The 13,040-nt window shown below is 36.8% G+C and overlaps 1 protein-coding gene across 2 annotated transcripts in view; it reads left to right on the forward strand.

Annotated features, from left to right (window-relative positions):
- Positions 1 to 5,275: 5,275 nt before the first annotated feature.
- The window catches only part of SLX4IP (SLX4 interacting protein), an 89,058-nt gene continuing 81,293 nt past the window's right edge, over positions 5,276 to 13,040 (forward strand). For both annotated transcript variants that reach the window (XM_032214733.1, XM_032214734.1), the window contains exon 1: positions 5,276 to 5,361. The gene's annotated coding sequence lies outside the window, so the exon portion shown is untranslated. The remainder of the gene's footprint in view (positions 5,362 to 13,040) is intronic.

Consider the following 13,040-nt stretch of genomic DNA (forward strand, 5'->3'; position numbering starts at 1 on the left):
ATTGGTGTTGACTTGCACCTGCTGGATCTAAAATTGGCATGACATCTGCCAGATCTGTTACCTTTGCTAATCTAGTCAGAAAATACTCTCTTTGTTGAAGTCATAGAAAATTAAAAAAAAAAAAATCAACAAGGAAAAAAGGAGGGGAAATACATAACAAAGTTGGAAGGGACCTTGGAGGTCTTCTAGTCCAACCCTCTGCTCAAGCAGATAACCCTAAACTATTTCAGACTAATGGTAGTCCAATCTCTTCTTAAAAAACCTCCAGTCTTGGAGCACCTATAACTTCTGGAGGCAAGTTGTTCCACTGACTAACTTTCTCACTGTCAGGAAATTTTTCCTTATTTCTAGGTTACTTCAACAGATCACCACATTACTCTGTTTTCCCACCTTATTTAAAATGTAAATGTTAATTTTTTAAAAAATAAATTGTATTAAGCTGTAATTCTATCTGACAATAATTCTAATTAAATTTAATCAGACCAATTTTTAAGTTAATCTATATCGGACTGCACTTCAAAGAATTTTTTTAAAGCCCTCTTGATTTAAAATAAAATCTGCTTTTTATATAAAACATGCATATACTAATGAGTCATCTATTACGATTAAGACACTCTTTGCTGAAGAAATTAGAAAAGAGCCTAATTTCCAAAACTCGATTATTATAAAAATTAGCATGCATATTTAAAGTGCAATCTATATATAGTTAAAACATTTTACATCCAGATGACTTCAAAGAGAAAATAATGCATAATTATATGTATATAATTTGTTATAGCAAAATAATTAGTGTATGTCTTCCTGCTCAGGAATTATATATCAATATGGAAACAGATTTAATTCAATTATTTAAATCAGCATATTTTTACTGGGGAGGAAAGAATGGTTTATTTGCATATAAATAGAAGATGAAGCTAGTCTTCTTAGTTGTGGATTTTGGCTAACCAAGTTTTGCAACACAAGACAAACTTCAGAGATTCTCCCCCTCATCCCACACCTCCCCGCCCCCCCCCTGATCAACTCCATTCTTTGAGTAAAAGGAAGAAGCCCATCCATCTAGAGAACATCAAGTCTACATCTAATGCATTGAATTTTGGACAATAAATAATATTTTATTCTATTATGTGAGATGGGCTGTGCAAGAAGGCAGGTGGATGTTCAAAATAATGTAGCATGCACAGAGGGAAAAAAGATGTTTTACTATTCATTCTGACCCAACAAATACCAACTGCCTGTAAAAGTCAGCTTCTGCATGTGAATTTATTGACTGTATTATGCAAAGTGATTCCATTTTTCAGGTGGAAAGACATTCTATTTCCTTAAAACAAGTCATTTAAAAAAAAACCCAACTCCTCGGGATATAAATGGCTTCCTCTAAAAAATAGCAAATGCCACTCTGAAGAAATATCAAAAAGTTTCAAGTTGTGTGCATGTATACTGAAATCTATTCCCAAAACAGCCCCCGGGTTATTTAAATATCTATTACTAGCAACTGCAAATGACAAGTGACAATTATGAATGTAAGAAGTCAGGCAAGATACTATTCTCACTTGCTTTGACCTTTGGATATTAGATCTGTAATTATTTTGTCATGTTAAATATTCCAATTATACCAATAAAGAAATAAATTATCATGTAGCTAATTTCGGTATTTGGCCACCTCCATAATTTCGGTATTTGGCCACCTCCATAATTTCTCTTCATCTTTAGCTGACAAGTTGATGACACATTAGGCATTTTGCATGGGAATAAAGGATGGTATAGTCTTCAGCAGACTGCTGGCCTTATCTGAAGGGATGTTCCATTTAGTTCAGAAACTCAAATCGTGCAAAATTTCAAATCAAATAGCCAGCTTCCACATACATAATAATCCTGTTGCAGTTACAAGTACACAAGTACAATGTGAGGATAGAGCTCATCCCTCCTACTATCTCCAAAAGTGGAGGATATACTTAGCACCCCAGAGTGTTAATATTAGGCCCAGGATTGAATGAGATATTAAGTGTTATCTGGGTTGTATCATTTCAGATTGCAAGTGGGACTGTTCAACCAGGCTATCTGAAAAACTGTTGCATCTATACAACTGTCCCTATAGTTGGCCCTGAAGATGAGCTATGTAAGAGAGAATGGGATTTTGGCAAGTGATATTATTGGGTCATTGAAAGAACATTATAAAGATTTTGCTCAAGCCTCATTTGGTATGGGAAACACACTGTGATTTCATCCAAGGTTTTATCTGTGATTCAACAGTGTACTGTTTTTATAGTTCACAGTAAAATCTCTTCTGAATCAAGTTTTACTCTTGGTGACTATAAGACCCTATGTTTTTTCAGTTGCCATTGCCTTCTTTTTTAACTTCATACTCCTAAACACTCCTAAACACAATAGAGCACCACAAACAAATTAATATGATGAGTTTCACTGGTGCACCAGAGTAATATACATGTTGCATAGAATATGACGTACATATGGAAACGTATGACTAGTTTTCCCCCCCTAACTACTTGGATTATTCTTTTATTCTTGTATGGACTGCACCAGTAGAGGCTAAACCAATTCCGTTGTATACATCGTGTACAATGACACTAAAGGCGTTGAACTTTGAACCGATTTACATTTCTAGTTAGTATATCTCGATGGTCTCCATTCAAATATTAAGCAGATCTAATCCTATTCATCTTTTTGAGCTCAGACTTGGTTAGTTAGGCAGGTAGTGTCATTTAGATGGAATTTTACACCGTAAAACATGCTGTAATCTGCTCTGCAATAGGTTGTGGATCCTAAAAAAATGCTCTAGTTAATTAGCACCTCCGTTTGCCTTTTGCTACAAGGGGCAGATGCTTCTACTCCGCCCCCGCCCCGCCTTACATAAAAAAAATTGTCACCCGTCCTTTCCCATAAGTGCATTTCGACCCAATACCTCTCTCTTACGTTGCAGCACGGAAAAGCAAAACACTCTCGTTGCCCCACAATCCTTGCGCCCTTCAAGCTTCCACTCGTCAGGCTTTCCGGAAATGGAGACGAAAGAAAGGCAGAAACTACAAATTCCAAGATACACCGCGAGATTTAAAAAAAAACCCTCGATAAATCGATGTTCCGATGCATGCTGGTAATTGTAGTTCAGGCGAAATGGAAATGCAAAAAACAAAACGCGGAGTAGCTTCTCGGCTACAATACAATTGACCGGAAAAATCATAGGAGGGAAATTATTCAATTTGAATTGAAGCGTGATTTTGAGGGATCGGTTTCAAACATTCCTTAATTTTGTTAATCACATGTCTTTTATTAGGATTTCCCCGTAGCATGGAATAGATTAGTGGTTTATTAAAAGACAGGAACATGTTCTTAGCTATATTAAATACCCCGGGTTAAGCGGAGTAGCATCCCAAGGGCGAATAAAAAGAAACAGATGTGTCATACCGGTGAGATTTGACCCAAGAGTTACCTATTCACATTAAAATATTTTTGAAATTTTGAGCTTTATTTCATCAGATCCAGTAGTTACTGCTTGGGAAAGCCCATGCTTTTTGAAATTAATACATTTCAACTGACTGTACAAGTGGATGTTTAAAAAATAAAATAATACTCCTTATGTAATGAAAAGGTTTCATATTTAATTAATGTTAAACATTAATGTTTAATGTTTCTATAGTCTGTGCATTTTGTGAGACTCCTTGACTAGATTTGCACACCGGACTGAGCTAAGATTTATTTAACCCAGTTTTATCTTTAAAAAATTAGATCTTAAAGGACTGGATTCACACTCATAGTAAACCATCAAGATTATACATTCTAACACAAGGTCAAATAGGACATAAAGTCCAATTCAAACAATGTGAGTTACAGGGTACTATAATAAGATGACTTTGAAAAACATGAACAACCAAATTAAGCTAAAAAGTATTTGCTGTGTTGTGGCTCATTATGTTTCATAAACTCAGAGCAGTTAGCAGATGATTCAGTATGGTGAATATACCACTGATTAATTCAATGTATCATGATGCAGTTAACTAAATCAGTTTCTTGTAGAAACACAAGGATATATATAATACAGGTAGTGCTTGACTTACAACCACAATTGACCCAAAATTGCTAAGTGAAACATTAGTTAAATGAGTTTTGCCTCATTTTATGACGTTTGCCAGACTTGTTAAGTGAATCATGACCATTGTAAAGTTAGTAACATTTGGTTGGTTTGGTTTGATTTATTGGATTTATATGCATGGTTGTTAAGTGCAGCTAGCTTCCCTATTGATTTTGCTTGTCAGCTGGCAACAGCTGGCCACATGGCCCTGGAAGACTGCAACAGTCATCAATGTCAAGCATCTGAATTTTAATCATGTGACCATGTGGATGCTGCTATAGTCATAAATGTAAGAAACGGTCATGTCACTTTTTTCAGTGCCACTGCAACTTTGGTCATTAAGTTAATTGTTGTAAATCGAGGACTACCTTTAGATCTGGCAATAACCTCCTTGCTAGGGTACATTTGCATTTGAGTAAACATCATTAAAAACCCAATGAAAAATTATGAGTTACATAACATGTTAAAACTAAACCATTAATCCCAGTTCTCAAGTCAAAACCAATAAAATTCCATTATGTATTAATTGGCTTGTATGAATCAGGCCTTCATATTGAGCTATAATTGGTCTGGCTTGTTTTAACCAAGCATTTTGTAGAAACGCAGTTACTCAGTTTAATACAGGAACAGGCTATCTTTCTACAAGTATTTTGGGGGTGTTAGCACACAATAAACCCCTCATTTTTTTTCTTCCTTGAAACAATAGATTTCAGCATATTTAGCTTAATGATTAAATAAAACATTATTCTGAGCCAGACACCCTTGCCTAATTACATTACTTTAGCCATTTAGGTTTCAGAGTACAAACGCCTGTATGTATGCTATACTTGATCTGAAATAACTGATTTTAACAGACTTTCAAGTAAAATACAGAACTGTTTGAGAAAAGTTAAAAGTTCTTCCCGAATAATTGACTTGCGGCTTTACGACTTCATGGACACCTCCATGTCTTTCTTTTGGCAAGAATTCAGAAGCGGTTCTCTACATTTCCCAGGATATTTATTTATTTATTTTCCCAGGATAGTCGCCCGTCCTGGGGTCTCCTGCGGATCTCCCATCCGAATGGATCGATCCCTGGTAGAGCTGAAAAACGCATCCATGCTCACTTTCCCCTCTGACGTCACAAGCAAGAAGCTATAGAGAATACCGTATAAAAGCTATTGGTTGTTGCCCGTCACGTGATACGCGTGAGCCAGTCCACGCTTCGGGATGTCTCATTTTCAAATTTTTTTAAAAAAAAGTCGCGTTTCAAGCTGCGGTGCACGCCTTTGAAAGAGGTAAGACGCAGCTACAAACACGGTGCGTTGTTTTAAAGCGTGGGTTCGGAGACGTGGGAATTACCCACCGATTTTGTACTGGGCCGCTGTTAGGAAGCGTCACAAGAGGCAGAGGCGGCGTTGTTGTTGCTGCAACCGGTGATTTGGGGAAACTTACTAAACGTGGTGGAAGCAATAGTGCCCATAGGCGAGCATGGAGAAAACACGACTTTAGCTGCGTGAATCTGATCTCATTTGCTGTCCGGAAAGTAAAACAAAGGAATTACCAAGTACAAAAGCATGAGCTTCAAGTTGTGACTGTTATCTATGCTAAGAATGACAATGTAAACACAGTTTTCATATAGAATTGTACTATCTATGTGTGTGCAGGTATGCACTTAATGACGGTTTTTGAGGATATCCATTTGTATGGTCCAATCCTGAAAAATATAACTTATAATCATAAAAATGATCATTCTAAGCCATCTAATTCCCCATATCCAGAAATCATATACTTTGTTTCATGTATACTTTGGCAATTTTAAATTTTCCTTATAGATCTAAATTAAGTTTAAATTCAGTTTAGATGCATGCATGAAATGGAGAATGTATTTTGTTCTATGCAGGGATCCAAGTTTCAGCCATAACAAATTTCAGACTGATGGAGTGAGTTGAATGGGGCAAAACTGACATACCTTATTAGTCTACAGCAGCAGTAGTCAACCTGGTCCCTACTGCCCACTAGTGGGCATTCCAGCTTTCATGGTGGGCGGTAGGGGTTTGCTTGTAACTCTGCTTTATAAATTTTATAAAGTAAAGTTACTTCCCTACTTTATAAATCACCATTACTGTGGAACCGGTGGGCGGTTAGAAAATTTTACTACTAACAGAGATACAAAAGTGGGCGGTAAGTGGCTTGTGCATTAGTCCAACTATACTTGCCTTATCCAGCTATACTTAGCCATGACTGCACTTGAATTCAAGCATGACATATGTCCACATCCCCCATCCCTACCCTTAATTTCCCTTTCCCCTTAATTTGCTTAACTACGACTATGTTCTGCCAATTGCTTTTCCACTCTCCTCCTGTCTCCCACCCTAGAACTCCTGTCTCTCCCCCCCCCCCCCATGCATGTGTCCTGGTTTACTTGGAGCACGTAAACTTGACTAAATCATGTTTTATTTAAATCATTTCCAATGCCTGTAGTATCAAGCCTGTGTCAACCCATAAAATCCATTTTCTCTTTATAGCAGCTTTATTAATCTTTTGGTAGGGTTTTTATGATTTTTGAGTCATGGAAATTATAATGGATTTTCTTTAAAGCAGATACTTAAAGTTTATTTGAAATACTTTGTAAAAACTGAACATAAAATGGTGTTCAGGGTGGTATCTTTGAGATACTTGTATTCTATTCTACTGTATAATATGCAGATAAGTGCTAAGTTAATTGCTTCCTAATAATGCACTAACAACGGTCAATGAATAAAATACTTAAGGTCTTGGAGTTGATTTGTACAAGGAGGGGAGAGAAGACAAATGAAAGGGACAGAAAATAAATGAGAGTATAACACATTCCTGAAATATTAGGGACCTGATTGGTTTTTGGTCATGAAACTTGTCCTCCGATATCTAAAACCCACATCATGGCAGGAAGCTGTGAAACAGCTTTTGTTTTGAAATATTTTAATGAAATTCTTATGTGTGAGGGTTAAGACCCATTAAAATGCACAAAATGTCACACCAAAAAAATGTTAAGATCTGGTTACCTGAATAAAGCATCATTATAAAAACTGGTTCTGCTTTGAAGTTACTGAAGGACCAGTGTTAATAAATATTTTCATGTCTTTGTATCCTATGGACTTTGTATCCTATGGACTTTGTGAACACTTTGTATCCTATGGACTGTCTCTTTTCCTTGGTGAATAGCTTTGTATGGGCTTTTCAAAATAGTACTGGAATCCTTTTGTTTGAATATGTGTGTATGTATATACACAAACACACACACGGTTGCTATTACATTAAGGTAGGGTAACGCAGTTAACATATTTTTTACCGTTGCACTTGTATTTATTGATTTAATAAGCCACTAAATTTCTAAACTCTGGAGGTTTACAGCTAAACTTTATCAGTAACTGCACTAAATACTAAATAAGCCATACTACTGCCTCTTTCTCTCTTGTTGCATTATTGGTTTTACTTGCTTAGGTGGATTCAGTCTCAAAATACAAGATCCTGTCCATAATGTTTACTATCACCAGGGTCTTTATTTTAGGGGTATAATATTTTAGCTATACTGGGTATATCAAAGAGAGAGAGTACATTTTTTCATAAACATCACAGCAAATAACACCAAAAAGTAATTTCTGGAGGAAATTTCTTTATGTAATATATTTCTGTGTTGTTGAGAATATATATTTCATGAACACAATGGTTGTTGAGGTAGACTTGGATTGAACAATATGGCAGAACAATTGGCAGGGCAATGGTTGGATAAATCATATTAAGGAAGAAATTGAGAGTTGTGTAAATATTCTAGAGGGGGAAATTGTTATCTTGTGGCTTAATAGAAGCATATATCCACAACATTTTCATCATGTGTGGTTATGTATTAACAGAAAAAGAATATGTGTCATGCCCAGCTCAAGAACAATATAGAACAGTGCTGCCAAAATTCAGTTCTTTATTTGTTCACACCATATAGATGGAATCTTGCCTGACTAAACATTTATTGTAAACAGATATATCTTCTAGGGAGTGGCTGTCCTAAATCTCTTTCCCTCTTCTCTGATCTAGATCCAGGCTGTATTGTCTCTTGGCTCACTCTTCTCCTTGGAATATTCTCTTGCCACTTCATCATCCCAATTCCTCCTTCAGAGTAGCTTTCTTATTGATAAAATTGATAAATCAAGAAACACCCATTTGTTAAACATTTCCAAGAAAGAGTAGTAAATATTAAATGCCTAGGATGCAGCTTTCTCAGGTATAATGCTGCAAGTATATTCAGGATAGTAAGAGCTGACAAGATATGATGAAGTCAGTAGAATACAGTTGCCACATTCATTTAGTAACCCTTCTTGTGAAAAACTTTGCTACTCCAGGAAAAAAAGTTGTAAACGCTGCCAAGGACTTTTGCGCTAACTACTTTACATCAACTACTCCTAAGAAGGGGAAAGGGGGCTTTATTACCTCTTCCACATGAAACACATTTATGGAGTCTTGGGGCGCCTTATTAAGAACTCTAATATCAGTTTATAGGAAAATGTATTTATTGATTTAAAACATTTATATCTTTTCACATCTTATATAAAACTGAGAAGCTCCCAATCAACAATTAAAACAATATCAAGAATAAAACAGCATATTAACATATTAAATCTATTTAAACCATAAACTTTAAAAACCTGCACCAAAGTTAAACTTCCAACATACAGTCTCTCATTAAATCCTCTCACTCCACCTCACCTTACTCCAGGGATTGGAGGAAAAAACATGTCTTCAATGCTTTTTGGAAGGTTTGAAGGGTAGAAGAGGCAATGTTGTAGGGGAGGGGCAAGGTGCATGCCCACCCTAACTATACAATACAATACAATAGCAGAGTTGGAAGGGACCTTGGAGGTCTTCTAGTCCAAACCCCTGCCTAGGCAGGAAACCCTATACTGTTTCAGACAAATGGCTATCCAACATCTTCTTAAAGACTTCCAGTGTTGGGGCATTCACAACTTCTGGGGGCAAGCTGTTCCACTGATTAATTGTTCTAATTGTCAGGAAATTTCTCCTCAGTTTTAAATTTCTTCTCTCCTTGATTAGTTTCCACCCATTGCTTCTTGTTCTATCCTCAGGTGCCTTGGAGAATAGTTTGACTCCCTCTTCTTTGTGGCAAACCCTGAGATATTGGAACACTGCTATCATGTCTCCCCTAGCCCTTCTTTTCAACAACTGACCTTGTTGGATTGAAAGCAGATCATGAAGATATAAATGAAAATCTGCTAACTAGAACTAAAGGGAGACAAGAAACCTTGGCTTACTTTCCTCCAGTCTATTTTGGGGGGCATGATTAAAGAGCAGTGAAATAATTATTTTATTTCTGATGCTGTTGAAGCTTGGATGGAACAGAGTGTCACCTTGAAAAAAGAATCAGGCAATGGCTGAGTTACATTGCAGGTGCTAAAAATGGAATGAAGTCAGGCTCATTTTCCTACTGCTATTCTTAGGGTTTAATACCAGGTTTAATCCTTAGCTGGTGACAAGGAGTTGATTATGACCTGAACATTCAGTAATCATGTGAACTATTATGAACACAAGAGCAAAGAGTAATTCAGCCAAGAAATCTGTAGTCGAAAATTGCAGGTTTTTCCCCAAAGACATAGAAATGAATTAATGAAAAGATTTGGATTTTGTAACAGTAGTAAAACATTTAACAGCATTTTCTTCCTTTGCCACTTAAAAGTGTGCTTTTTCCTTTAGGGTGATTTTGTTCAGAATTGAGAAGCCATTTGTGAATTGAAAAAATAAAATAAAAACACTTTATTGCCAGAGTGAATAAGAAGAAAAAATGCATATGGATTAATTCACCTGTTGTGTTCATTATTTCCTGAAATTGCCTGCTTCTTGGTTTTTAAAAATGTTGTTTTTAAGTTCATTTACAAATGCATATTTTACTAAACCTGTGTGGATTGTTTTCTGCAAAAAGCTAGCCAGATAAAATAGGATAATTAATTTTAAATCAAACCCACCTAGTTTTATTCCTCAAATGCCTGAATTTGCTTCTGTAGCTATTCCCAAGGTATTTCATATAAAATTATCTGTCTGGGTTCACATGCAGGCATCTATAAATGAATATACATGTACATAAAATTTCAGGGCAGGGTGGAGGCTAAGATCATTGACTATGAAGACTCCTCCTTGTGGTATGGATGCTGGCTAGATGACTTTCAACCATCACCTTCTCAGTCCAACCTATGTCATAGGGTTGATGTAGGGAAAAATAGGAGAGGATACTAGGTATAATGCACTGAACTCCTGAAAAATGGCAGGCTATAAATCAAATAAATTACACCTGCAATATTAAGTATCTCATGTAGCTACTGGTTCAGCTTATGAATATGTATCTCCTTAATTATTGAAATACTGTAATATTGAACTGAACATTAAAAAAAAAGGCAAAAATAACTATTTATCTACAGTATTTCAGTGACCAGAAAATCTCAATATCTTGGGGCATTTCAGGCAAGGATGTTCCAGACTGGTTTTCCCAACATAACTTGAAGAGTGTTAAGAGAAGGTTTTTGCAAATAACTTTGCTTTGGTGTCTTCCATTAAGCTATCGATGAAAGGGGATATGTGTAAATGTTTATAGGCAAGCAAGAAGAAGCTGGCTAAGTTTGCATTTTGTAGAAGAGGATCTTTTAGAAGAAATCTCACTGTGGGTTTTGTGTATGAGAGAACAAATCTGAAATTTGAAAGGATTTTCTGCCTTATCCCAATAGCACCTTATTTATTTCAGCTTCAGTACCACATCTCTCAAGTATGAGAAAATTTCTTCTCACCTGGCTGTAAGAACTAATGGGTGACAAGTAGATTTTGCACTCCAAATTCATGCAGAATATTATTTAAGGCAATCTGAAAATGCAGAAGAAACCGGGAAAGAATAAAAGTAATGTGCACTCAAAAACAGAAGAGGAAGAGACTCCACTGGAATTGGAGAATGATTATTACTTATACAGAAGAAATTCCAATTGTTAAAATCTTTGCAGGAATATTTCTGCCAAACACTAGGTGATGCTGTTGTGCCATGAAGGCAACTAAAATGGGAATATTTTCTTATAATTAGATACCAAACTACAGCAATGCTGAAAAAGAGAAGCTAAATAGAGATACAATGATTAAATCTCAGATTAATAAACCGAGGAATGCAAAAATGTCATGTTCCTTTAGGCAGCTTCCTTATTATCCTTTTCCCATGAAATAGACCAGGCAGGATCTTTCAGAGGTACTAGAATCTGTTAGATCTCTGTTAATCTCTGTTTTCTGTTAAAAAGAAAGTATGGGGGAAAGAGGTAATTTACAAAGAAGTAATAAGTGGTTTCTATAATATCTGAAGTGTGAAGTTCTTCTTTAAGATATACGATCTCTATTTTCTTCTTCTTAAATTGTACAGTATTTTCTGGCAGCTGAGCTATCTTTTTAATTTTCTATCTATAAAAGTCTTTGATATGTTCATAGGTCCTGGAATCCTTCAAACCTGAGATTCCGGTTTCAGTTATGGAAAGAACCACATTTAAAAATGAATTTGCTATTCATGGGGTAACATTTAATATGCAAACATATCTGGAGGGCACCAGATGCATACTGATGAGCCATATATTATCTCAAATGCATCTGAGCAATTCAACCTGAAAACCTGACAATGATCTATTCAGCTCAACCTGTCAGATGGAAAATGATATTTGTGCATTGAAGTACAGATACAGTGTATTTCCTATCACTAAATTCAGATCATGATTCTGCATGTGGGGAAAATAGGCTGGATCTCAGTGACTAGATCATCCTGTATCTGTGCTGTAGATCAGAATGCTTGGAGATGTGAATTGTATGCTTCTCTGTGAAGAGAAAATGAAGGTGTATATAAAAAAAACATCCATGAGAAAAGAGTGTATTGTGGCCTCACCTTTTCTAATTCTCTATATGTGAAGGTTTCCATTGTTCTGTTTATTTGGTCTAGGAGGTTTTTATCTACTCAGAATCCTACTGCATTAATCCTTTCCAGGCAAATTAACTGTGTTGATCTGTTCCTGACCTTGACTCCTGTCTTTATAGCATCATTGTATGCAGCAGGAATATCTATTTTGCAGATGCAAAAGGGTGTCCCCATAGATGTCTAGATTGAAGTCAATCATTGTGACACTATTCAAGGGTTAGTAGAATGAATTAGTACAGGGGTGTCGAACTCGATTTCATTGAGGGCCGCATCAGAGTTGTGTTTGATCTTGGGGGGCCAGGGTGGGTGTGGCCAGCTTGACGTCACTCGTGTCCGGACACCTGTGGTGGCCCGAGTGATCTGCCAATGAAAACGGGCTCCTGAGCTCCGTTTTTGGCTGCGAGGGCTTCCTGTAACTCTCTGCCAGTGAAAAAGGAGCTCGGGAGAGCTGCCCCCTTGCAAGCTCCATTTTCGGCTGCTATGGTCTCCTGTAACTCTCTGCCAGTGAAAATGGTGCTTGTGAGGGCCGCATGCCGGCTTCCTGAGCTCTGTTTTCGCTGTCCGTTTCTGTTTCCGGGTAACCCCAGGATGGCCAGATCTAAGCACCCTGTGGGTCGGATCCAGCCCCTGGGCATAGTTTGACACCCCTGGATTAGTACTTTGCTGGAGCTTTTAGCTCTTTCGACAAAGTACAGAAAATCAAGCCCTTAAGTGATAGCTTTCTGCCCAGTCCTTCTTAACAGTTGAAGGCAGAAGGATGAAGAAATTTGTGTTATGTTATTTTGTGTCCACCATTCAAAGGAATTCCTGTCGCTCGGGCATTAGGGCTTAACTAACAGTGTGGCATAAAATGCATAATTATCTAATGCTGGAATCTCCAACATGGCATCCACAGGCACCTGTGTCCTCGGTGTCCTCAAGACTCCCTGCCCTATCTGATTTTGTTTGCATTAAATTAAGAAGTTGCTTTGCTTCATATCAGAGCAAAATGTCAGGTTCTTC

Source organism: Thamnophis elegans, chromosome 3, assembly GCF_009769535.1.
Source record: "Thamnophis elegans isolate rThaEle1 chromosome 3, rThaEle1.pri, whole genome shotgun sequence".
Taxonomy (NCBI): Eukaryota; Metazoa; Chordata; class Lepidosauria; order Squamata; family Colubridae; genus Thamnophis; species Thamnophis elegans.